Consider the following 11,772-nt stretch of genomic DNA (forward strand, 5'->3'; position numbering starts at 1 on the left):
TCCTGAAAAGGAGGTGGGTCCGAAAGAGCCAAACGTGAGCAACAAGGATGATAGTGTAAAAAAGGTTGAGCTGAATGAATCGAATGGCAGTGAAAAGTTCACAAAAGATGTCTCAACAGCTGAGGAAAAAGTGAAAAAATCTGAGACATCCCCTAAACCAGACAAAACCGTCACCCCAAAAGAAGAAACATCCCCTAAACCAGATCCCACTGTCACCCCTAAAGAAAAAACATCCCCTAAACCAGACCCCACTTTCACCCATAAAGAAGAAACATCCCCTAAACAAGATGCCACTGTCACCCCTAAAGAAGAAACATCCCCTAAACCAGACCCCACTGTCACCCCTAAAGAAGGAACATCCCCTAAACCAGACCCCACTGTAACCCCTAACAAGGAGACATCCCCAACACCAGACCCCACTGTCACCCCTAAAGAAGAAACATCCCCTAAACCAGATCCCACTGTCACCCCTAAAGAGGAGACATCCCCAAAACCAGACCCCACTGTCACCCTTAAAGAAGAAATATCCTCTAAACAAGACCCCTCTGTCACCCCTAAAGAGGAGACATCCCCTAAACCAGACCCCACTGTAACCCCTAAAGAAGAAACATCCCCTAAACCAGACCCCACTTTCACCCCTAAAAAGGAGACATCCCCAAAACCAGACCCCACTGTCACCCCTAAAGAAGAAATATCCTCTAAACCAGACCCCAATGTTGCCCCTAAAGATGAAATATCTTCTATACCAGACCCCACTGTCACCACTGAAGAAGAAACTTCCCCGAAACTAGACCCCACTGTCACCCCTAAAGAACAAACATCCCCTAAACCAGACCCTACTGTCACCCCTAAAGAACAAACATCCCCTAAACCAGACCCCACTGTCACCCCTAAAGAGGAAATATCCCCTAAACCAGATCCCACTTTCACACCTAAAAAGGATACATCCCCAAAACCAGACCCCACTGTCACCCCTAAAGAAGAAATATCCTCTAAACCAGACCCCACTGTCACCCCTAAAGAAGAAACATCCCCTAAACCTGACCCCACTGTCACCCCTAAAGAGGAGATCTCCCCTAAACCAGACCCAACTGTCACCCCTAAAGAGGAAACATCCCCTAAACCAGACCCCACTGTCACTCCTAAAGATGAAATATCCTCTAAACCAGACCCCAATGTTGCCCCTAAAGATGAAATATCTTCTATACCAGAACCCACTGTCACCCCTGAAGAAGAAACTTCCCCGAAACTAGACCCCACTGTCACCCCTAAAGAACAAACATCCCCAAAACCAGACCCCACTGTCACCCCTAAAGAAGAAATATCCTCTAAACAAGACCCCACTGTCACCCCTAAAGAGGAGACATCCCCTAAACCAGACCCCACTGTCACCCCTAAAGAGGAGACATCCCCTAAACCAGACGCCACTGTCACCCCTAAAGAAGAAATATCCTCTAAACCCGACCCCACTGTCACCCCTAAAGAGGAGACATCCCCTAAACCAGACCCCACTGTCACCCCTAAAGAAGAAACATCCCCTAAACCTGACCCCACTGTCACCCCTAAAGAGGAGATCTCCCATAAACCAGACCCCACTGTCACCCCTAAAGAGGAGACATACCCTAAACCAGACCCCTCTGTCTACCCTAAAGAAGAAACATCCCATAAACCAGACTCCACTGTCACCCCTAAAGAAGAAACATCCCCTAAACCAGACCCCACTGTCACCCCTAAAGAAGGAACATCCCCTAAACCAGACCCCACTGTCACCCCAGAATCAACAACCACCCATAAACCAGACTCAACTCTCACCCCAGATTCAACGACCACCCCTAACCCAGACTTAACCCTCACCCCAGAATCAACAACCTCCCCTAAACCAGACTCAACCCTCACCCCAGAATCAACAACCACCCCTAAACCAGACTCAACTCTCACCCCAGAATCAACAACCACCCCTAAACCAGACTCGACCCTCACCCCAGAATCAACGACCACCCCTAAACCAGACTCAACCCTCACCCCAGAATCAACAACCACCCCTAAACCATACTCAATCCTCACCCCAGAATCAACAACCACCCCTAAACCAGACTCCATCCTCACCCCAGAATCAACGACCACCCCTACAGAAGAGAGTGAAAAGATCAGCAGTGGTGACAAAGCTAAGACAATCACACCACCAGAGAAACAGGTGTCTGCAGTTGCAGAGAGCATGGATTCACACAGGGTGGCGCCAGAGAGCAACACAACTCAGGAGAAACCAGAGGAAAGTATGGCCAAAGAGCCTGAGAAGGTTACAGATCCCAAAGATGAAACCCCAAAGACAGAGAACGTGAGACCAAGTCCTCTGAGTTAAAACCTGAACATGTGGAGATATCTATTACAAAGACATCTCGAGTGAAAGAACAGGATGTATCAGATGTAGGTTTGAAAGAGAAAACAGTTGATGGGAAGATAACAGAACAGGCGCAATTTAAAATAGACGAGAACGGCTTTACAGGAGGTGATGGAGAGAGCAAAGATGACAAAACTTTGAAGAAGACAACAGGACAAGATGCTGAGCCAATCGCAGAGATGCAAGCTAAACCTAAAACTTGGGACTTAACCTCTTTTTAGAATGACTCGATTTAGAGGTCAGTAGAGGTTTTCTGTAAAACTGCATGGTTAGTGCAAGCCTTTAAAGCAATATGAGCACTGCTCCGCCTTAAAAAATTAACTGACACTTAATATGTACAGTATAATGGTTGGTGACTGTCAATTATGAGGGACAGTTAATGAACTCCTGTGAGAGAGATGCACTGTAATATTGAATGGAGCAAATCAAAAGCTGTATTTTGCTGTATCTATTTACTTCTGCCCAATGGATGATAATGTGCATAGGAATGATAATGTGAATGGTTGATAATGTGATTTGATCATGCTTGAATGTGCTGAGCAATAAATGCTATTTGAAGAGCACTTCTGTTTCCAGCTATTCTGACATGCTGTGCTGTATTTCACCTGATAAAATGCATCACATATAGAATTTCTCCCCTATGTAGAAGCTAGGTGAATTCCAACAGCACTAGGCTGAGTTCAAAATAAATAAATCTCCCCTTCCCCCGCATCCTATTTCCCCATAACATGGCAGAGACTCACGGTTGAGCCTTTTATACTGAACAACAATATAAATGCAACATACTGAGTTACAGTTCATATAAGGATATGAATAAATGTATTAGGCCCTACTCTATGGATTTCACATGACTGGGAATATAGATATGCATCGGTTGGTCATGGATACCTTAACAAATAAGTTAGTGGCATGGATCAGAAAACCCATCAGTATCTGGTGTGACCACCATTTGCCTCATGCAGCGTGACACATCTCCTTCGCATAGAGTTGATCAGGCTGTTGATTGTGGCCTGCTGAATGTTGTCCCACTCCTCTTCAATGGCTGTGTGAAGTTGCTGGTCATTGGCGGGAACTGGAACACGCGGTCGTACACGTCGATCCAGAGCATCCCAAACACGCTCAATGGGTGACATGTCTGGTGTGTCACGCCCTGGCTCTGGGTACTCTTAATTGTTGAGCCAGGGTGTGGATTTTCTATGTTTAGTTTTCATTGGTTTTTGTTCTAGATCGTTTAGTTTCTATGTTGGCCAGGGTGGTTCCCAATCAGAGACAGCTGTAGCTCGTTGTCTCTGATTGGGGACCATACTTAGGCAGCCTTGTGGCATGTTAGGGTGTGGGATCTTGTTCCGTAAGGTTTTGTGTATAACCTAGGACTTCACGTATCGTTTCATTTGTTGTTTTGGTTCGTGTGTGTACTAAATAAAGAATGTACGCTTATCACGCTGCGCCTTGGTCCGCTTCATCAGTCGACGATGACAGAAGATCCCACCACCAGAGGACCAAGCAGCGTGCCCAGGAGGAGAAGAGGGCGATGGCTCAGGTGGGCAAATGGTGGTCATGGGAGGACATGTTCGCGGGCAGAAGGCCATGGGCAAAAGTAAATGCCCAGGCAGGAGAGGAGAAACGGCGCCAACCGTGCCGACGACGGACACGCGAGAGGCAACCCCAATAAATGTTTTGGGGGGGGGCACACGCCGTGGACGACGGCGCTGCTGGAGGCAGCTACAGGGCGAATCGGCGGACTAGGAGAGGAGACCACCAGGTTACGGGGGCTTTTGGTCACGAGGGAGAAGGAGAGTGTAGAGGCACGGCGAGAGGAACTGGTTAGGCAGCAGAGGGAGCGGAGGTTTATGAGGAAACCCAGTCCCGCTCCTCGCACCAAGCAAGTCCGGTCCGGTCCGTTCCTGATTCCCGCACTAGGCCAGTGGTGCGTGTTCCCAGTACGGCCCGACCTGTTCCTGTCCCCCGCACCAAGCCTGTGGTGCGCGTCGCCAGCCCGGTCCGGCCTGTTCCTGCTCCCCGCACCAAGCCTGTGGTGCGCGTCGCCAGCCCGGTCCGGCCTGTTCCTGCTCCCCGCACCAAGCCCGTGGTGCGCGTCGCCAGCCCGGTCCGGCCTGTTCCTGCTCCCCGCACCAAGCCTGTGGTGCGCGTCGCCAGCCCGGTCCGGCCTGTTCCTGCTCCCCGCACCAAGCCCGTGGTGCGCGTCGCCAGCCCGGTCCGGCCGGTTCCTGCTCCCCGCACCAAGCTAGTGGTACGCGTCGTCAGCCTGGTCCAGCACCGGTCAGCTGCTCCACTCCGGAGCCAGAGCAATCCGCTCCACCGGTGTCCAGTCCAGCTCCGGCCAGCAGGGCCAGACCAGACCAGGGGCGCAACGGGGGGGGGGGGGGGGGGGGGGGGGGGGTAGAGAGAGAGTGGTGGTCACGCCCGGAGCCAAATCCACCTCCGAGGCGGAATGCCCACCCGGCCCCTACCCTGTTGTGTTGGTGTGACGCGGTCGCAGTCCGCGCCTTTGGAGGGGGGGATACTGACACGCCCTGGCTCTGGGGACTCTTAATTGTTGAGCCAGGGTGTGGATTTTCTATGTTTAGTTTTCATTGGTTTTTGTTCTAGATCGTTAAGTTTCTATGTTGGCCAGGGTGGTTCCCAATCAGAGACAGCTGTAGCTCGTTGTCTCTGATTGGGGACAATACTTAGGCAGCCTTGTGGCATGTTAGGGTGTGGGATCTTGTTCCGTAAGGTTTTGTGTATAACCTAGGACTTCACGTATCATTTTGTTTGTTGTTTTGGTTCGTGTGTGTACTAAATAAAGAATGTACGCTTATCACGCTGCGCCTTGGTCCGCTTCATCAGTCGACGATCGTGACATGGTGAGTATGCAGGCCATGGATGAACTGGGCAATTTTCAGCTTCCTGGAATTGTGTACAGATCCTTGCGACATGGGGCCGTGCATTATCATTCTGATGCTTTATACGTACAGTATCATGGTTGGTGACTGTCAATTATGAGGGACAGTTAATGAACTCCTGTGAAAGAGATGTACTGTAATATTGAATGTAACAAATCAAAAGCTGTATTTTGCTGTATCTATTTACTTCTGCCCAATGGATGAGAATGTGCATAGGAATGATAATGTGAATGGTTGATAATGTGATTTGATCATGCTTGAATGTGCTGAGCAATAAATGCTATTTGAAGAGCACTTCTGTTTCCAGCTATTCTGACATGCTGTGCTATAAGTCGCCTGATGAGATGCATCACATATAGAATTTCTCCCCTATGTGAAAGCAAGGTGAATTCCAAAAGCACTAGGCTGAGTTCAAAATAAATCTCCCTTCCTCCGCATCCTATTTCCCCATAACATGGCATAGACTCACAGTTGAGCCTTTTATAATGAACAATAAATAAACGCAACATACTGAGTTACAGTTCATATAAGGAAAGCAATAAATGTATTAGTGATATAGAAATTAAAATATATACAGGTTAAAAGTAATGACTAAATGTTCCACCCTTAAATATAGTTGTGAAATGTTCTTGTTTTAAGTATGATTAGTACTTTCTTAGTAGTGACTAATTATTACACTCCGAAACTGTGTGAAAAGTGTTTGAATCTTAAGACTATAAACTGATCATATGTGTAGCTTAGTTAGAAGTACAATGAGGCAGTCAGAATATTGTGAGAACGGCGATAACTGAGGAATGCAGAGAGTAGACTATGATAAGAACATGTGTGTGTATGTATGTGTGTTTATGTGTATGTGTGTGTGTGTGTGTGTGACCTGATGGTCAGGAGAGCAGTTTTCAAGTGGAAAACTACGACCCGCCTAAATAGGGGTGGGATTCTTGTATGATGTGTGCATATAAGAATATTGTATGACCATTTTGTGGCAGAATTCTCAATGAATAAAGATCTCTGACTATGCAGACCGGGACTCTGTCCATTTCTTGATCCAAAAGCATTACAAACTTTTGGGAGACGCACAGAGACACTGAAATAGTTAGTTCAATAATTCTCATAACAATCAGGCCCTAATCTGTGGATTTCACATGACTGGGAATACAGATATGCATCTGTTGGTCATGGATACCTTATCAAAAAAGTTAAGGGCATGGATGTCAACGGTGTGAACAAAGTGCCCCATGGTGGCGGTGGGGTTATTGTATGGGCAGGCATAAGCTACGGACGACAACAAACACAATTGCATTTTATTGATGGCAATTTGAATGCACAGAGATACCGTGATGACATCCTGAGGCCCATTGTCGTGCCATTCATCACCTCATGTTTCAGCATGATAATGCACGGCCCCATGTTGCAAGGATCTGTACACAATTCCTGGAAGCTGAACATTTCCCAGTTCTTCCATGGCCTGCATCCTCACCAGACATGTCACACATTGAGCATGGTTGGGATGCTCTGGATCGACGTGTACGAAAGCGTGTTCCAGTTCCCACCAATATCCAATAACTTCGCACAACCATTGAAGAGGAGTGGGACAAAATTCAACAGGCAACAATCAACAGGCTGATCATCTCTATGAGAAGGAGATGTGTCACGCTGCATGAGGCAAATGGTGGTCCGATCCACGCCCCTACTTTTCTTTTAAGGTATCTGTGACCAACAGATGCATATCTCTATTCCCAGTCCTGTGAAATCCATAGATTAGGGCCTAAGTAATTTATTTAAATTGACTCTATGAACTGTAACTCAGTAAAATGTTTGAAATTGTTGCATGTTGCATTTATATTTTTGTTCAGTGTATATACACTGAGTGCACAAAACATTAAGAACACCTTCTCTTTCCATGACATAGAATGACCAGGTGAATCCAGGTGAAAGCTATGATCCCCTATTGATGTCACTTGTTAAATCCACTTCAAACAGTGTAAATGAAGGGGAGGAGACAGGTTAAAGAAGGATTTTTAAGCTTTGAGACAATTGAGACATGGATTGTGTATGTGTGCCATTCAGAGGGTGAATGGGCAAGACAAAACATTTAAGTGCCTTTGAAAGGGGTATGGTAGTTCGTATCAGGCGCACCAGTTTGAGTTTGTCAAGAACTGCAACGCTGCTGTTTTTTTCACGCTCAACAGTTTCCCTTGTGTATCAAGAATGGTCCACCACCCAAAGGACATCCAGCCATCTTGACACAACTGTGGGAAACATTGGAGTCAACATGGGCCAGCATCCCTGTGGAACGCTTTCGACACCTTGTATAGTCGATACCCCGACGAATTGAGTGCAACTCAATATTAGGAAGGTGTTCCTAATGTTTTGTACAGTCAGTGCATATACTGAGTGACTTTCACCTGGTCTAAAAGCACTTTATCTACACCTTTTTGGTATAGGGGGTTATGGCAGTTAGGGGCTACAAGTTAAATATTACAATGCCCCGAAATTATAAACATGTTGCCTATGAAATGTGTTAAAATATGTGAATCACTGAGTATCCTATTCTAACATACATCTATCAAGTGACATGGAGTTAATTTAGTGCTTATTTTTGTGATGATACACAATTTTACAATAAAAAATATGTTTGCTGAAACATTGCTTTGTTTTCTATTTAATACTCTCTCCATAGAGGTTTTCATGTCTGATCAAGAGTGTAAATATCATATTCTGATATCATATTCATATGATTCATTCAAATACATCATTGATTTCTGTGAGCAACCTACCGTATACTGCTTGTAGTGGGGTGTGAATGAAGGCTGTAACACTGGAACACATCCAGGCCTTTTGCTTGTTTTCTGGCTTTTCAGCCAAGCAGACCCATGCATTTTCCTCATGTAGACATTAGTAAAAAGGTGCAAGATTACAGGGCAACTCCACCCCTTTTCAAGCTCATTTTCACAGGTTTGGTGCTGGAGATGATGAATGTGAGGTTGAAAAGTGGCTGGAATGCCCTTTAAAAGTGCTGCTTGACTGAGAAATGGGAGTAGTTATGTCTAGGCTTAGGGTCATTCTTAATTACTATTTTACACTTGCATTACAGTCTCTTGTATACAGTAATATACAGTTCTATTACAAGGCAAGCATATTCAGCCAAACCAGAATTTGCAGCCCCTTTCGATAATATCAAGAAAATCATCAAAACAAGGAAAGCCCCTTGGATAAAACAATAGTCTGAACACCGGACAATTTATTGAAAACATATGACTTATAATTTTGAGGCGACATTGTTGACTGCCGAAGTTTCAAAGTGAAATGATCTCCTATGCGTAACTGCTGTCTGCGACAAAACGATGAGGGAGAGAGAGAGAAAGATAGAGAGAGAGACAGGGAGGACAGGTTAAGACGCGCGCGTTGGCAGACAGTCAAGCCAACAGCTGATTCTATACATTTTCAGCACTATGGACAGTTCTATTCTGCAGCCCGAGCAGACTGAGGGGGTATAAAAGGTAGGAGCCGCGCTGCTTAGCCTGCACACCAACACGGCTGAGTCTACTGAGACAATATGAGCCACAGAATGGAGTATCCTTTGGGTTCTCCGCATAGGGGAGCTCAATCTGAGTATTCCCGCTATCAACCCAAACTGACTGGATCCCCCTCTGCGTCCAGGACCGTTGGCTTTGAGTCGACTACCGCATCTATGAACAGAGGATATGCGACGACGCTGAAGAACGAATTCGGATCCGTTCCGAGATCATCGGAGAGCTTTTTTGATTTCTCAAACCAATTTACCGGGGTGTTGACGAAAATGAATGAGAAAGAACTGCTCCATGGGCTGAACGACCGTTTCGCCGGATTCATAGAGAAGGTGCGTCATTTGGAGCATCAAAATGAATTGCTCGAGAGGGAAATCGAGGAAATCAAACAGAAGGCACAGTCCCCTGCGTCTCTGGCCCATGAGCACGAGCCGGAGCTTATGGATCTGAGGAAACGAGTTAATGACATTACCCTTCAGAAGCGTCAGATCGAGATAGAGCATCAGAACCTGGAGGAAGATTTCCTCACCTTGAGAGACAAGTACGAGCAGGAGGCGCGTGACCGCTCGGACGCAGAGAACGGCATCCTTGTGCTGAAAAAGGACGCCAACGATGCATACCTCGCCAAACTTCAGTTGGACAAGAAAGCGCAGTCTCTAGTGGACGAGATCCACTTCCTGAAGAAGAACCATGAGGACGAGGTATCGGAGATGGTGGCCAAGATCCAAGAGGCTCAGGTAACGGTCAAGGCGCACGACTTTGGCAAACCCGAAATCACTGCGGCTCTCCGGGACATCCGTGCACAGTTAGAAGGTCACGCTGCCTCCGACATTCAGCAGGCGGAGGAGGGCTTCCGTGTCCAGTTCGCAAAGTTAACCAAAGCGGCAGAGAGCAACAGAGAGGCGCTGAAGGCGACCCAGCAGGAGATCCAGGAGAATAGAAGGTGCCTGCAGGGAAAAAATATTGAACTGGACTGCGGGAAAGGAACGAGAGAGGCCCTGGAAAAACAACTACACGAGCTGGAAGAGCGTCACTATGTGGAAATGATTCATTACCAGGTAGGCTGTGGTTTATTTTGTACCTCTAATCATTGTAAATAAACATACGCATTTTTATGATTCATATTTGTATTCAGGCCTATGTTGTGGGTGTCGGCCACAAATATAGGCCCCATGTGAACTATACCATTATTGGAATATAATTTCCTCATATAGGCCTATAGGGGTAGAACATTATTTCCCCCCCCCCCCCCCCCCCTAAATTTCTCCCTGTTGTCATACCAACCAAAGTGGCTGGTGGACACTATTATTGACTCTATTTGTGTGCTTTTCTGTCCAGGACACTATCAGGCAGCTGGAGAATGAGCTGACCAATGCTAAACTAGACATGTCTGGCTACCTGAGAGAGTACCAGGACCTGCTGAATGTCAAAATGACTTTGGATGTGGAGATTCTCTCTTACAGGTAAGAGACATCAACTCCATCTCTCCCATATATAATATCATTGACTGAGGAAAATACCATATATTTTATAGTGTGTTCCTGGATCTTTTTCTGAGGATAACCAAGGGGTGTGCATTTTATTCTAGCCCAGCACTAACACATCTGATTAAACTTAGTGCTGGGTTAGAGCAAAACTGTGCAAAAGTGTCATAGTGTTAGTGAGGGATTACTACAAAACACAGTAAATAGTGAACAATGAAGAAAGACCAATCAAATTAAACAGTAGACATTTTATTGAAATAGTTTGATTTCATATTTAACCTCAAATGACCACAGACCATATCACAACACAGAATGACACTTTAATCATACTATGGATAATCAGACACATCCACACACATTGGTAGCGTCGCAAGCCGCCTGATCTGGCGAGCTCACATGGATGTGCACAGCGGTGATCAGTCTGGTATTTACGAGGCTAACACATTGGGACATATCCATATTATAGTCATGACGGTAATAACAGGTATTTCTGTCTCCCTATAGGAAACTCCTGGAGGGTGAGGAGTCCCGTCTGTACACCATCTCTGACACCCACATCTCCATGCCCTGCATCTACAACCAGCCCCCCGTCTACACCCTGCCTTGCCTGGCCCGGCAGGGAGGTCCCACACGCAGATCTGTGCCCCAGTACAAGTTTGTAGAGGAGATCATAACTGAGACCACCAGAGAGGTGGAGATGTCCGAGATCGAGGAGACAGGCTCCGAGGAGACAGGCTCCGAGGAGACGGTCGGGGGACAGGGAGAGGAGCTGAGACAGAAGCAGGGAGAAGAGCGTGACAAAGCTGATAGGAGGAGTGGGGAAGAGGAGGATGAAGAGAAAGAGAAAGATGGAAGTAAAGTGGATCTTGAAGTGGACGCCCCAGAGGAAAAGGGTGAACAGGAGGAAGAGTCTAAGAGACAGCAGATGGAAACATCAGCAGAGGTAGCGATGAATGGAGATGGAGTTAACCCTAGCGAGGGAGAAGATGGAGAGGAAGGAGATGACGAAAGAGAGGAGGAAAAGGGGGATGAGCCAGATGAAGTAAAAAAGACAGAGGACATTGACAGAGGTGAAAAAACACCAAGTGAAGTCAAATCAGCTGAGGCCACCCGTAAGGGAGAGAAGGAAAAACTGGACACAACCGAGGAGCTAGACACCAAGAAAAAGGAGACATTAGAAAAAGATGACGCCCCAAAACATGACGAGTCCAAACCAGAGGTTCCCATGAACGGTGACAGCTCAACAGAACCCAAAACAGGAAGTTCAATAAAGGGTGAACCACAGGTCCCCATGGAGGACATCTCCAAAGAATCCAAAAAGGTGTCAGAGGAGAGAAAAAAAGAAAGTCATTTAAAAGAGAAAAAAGAGATAGATCTGAAAGAGGAGAGTTTCTCAACAGAGCAACAGCAGGATAGCCCAAAAGAAAGTCCCATCAAAGAGAGAAAAGAGGTAGATC

The sequence above is a fragment of the Coregonus lavaretus genome (assembly GCF_964263955.1).
Source record: "Coregonus lavaretus genome assembly, chromosome: 36".
NCBI lineage: Eukaryota > Metazoa > Chordata > Actinopteri > Salmoniformes > Salmonidae > Coregonus > Coregonus lavaretus.